This window comes from Ipomoea triloba, chromosome 16 (genome assembly GCF_003576645.1).
Source record: "Ipomoea triloba cultivar NCNSP0323 chromosome 16, ASM357664v1".
NCBI classification, from domain to species: Eukaryota; Viridiplantae; Streptophyta; class Magnoliopsida; order Solanales; family Convolvulaceae; genus Ipomoea; species Ipomoea triloba.
The window spans coordinates 15,187,467-15,188,008 of NC_044931.1; positions in this window are offsets into that span (position 1 = coordinate 15,187,467).

Sequence of the window (542 nt, forward strand, 5' to 3'; positions counted from 1 at the left end):
GAAATCCAATCCTTTGTAGTCTTTTACCAATGTCTCATTGAATAACTTCAACATGTGAGGACCACTGCATGTCTTATAGCTATAGTAATGTTGAACGACCAGGAAGTTTTTTATACAATACACATTGCCTTCAATAAATTTATTCTGAATAGACACATTCTTGCCAGGAATACGCAGATGAACATATGACCCCTATAAATAAGAGGTAATTAATTTCTACTGCTGTATATTGTATTATGAATGAAGCAATCAAGTTTACAATTACTAATATTACCTCATGGTCATGGAAAACACACTCTCTTGATTTGATCTCTTCACTGCCTCTGCTTTGCAAAACATCGTAGATACGCACAGCTCTCAACTTCATTGCAGCAGACGTTTGTTCTTCTTAATCTCTCTTACAACAATGTACATGGGAGCCATGGCCTACAACTTGAGAATGTAGTTCTGAACTTTTTGGTATTCGATCTGCAAATGTGTAAATGAAAGTATGAAGTTGTAACATGTATTTATATTGGTAGAAATAGGTTTAAATCGATTCA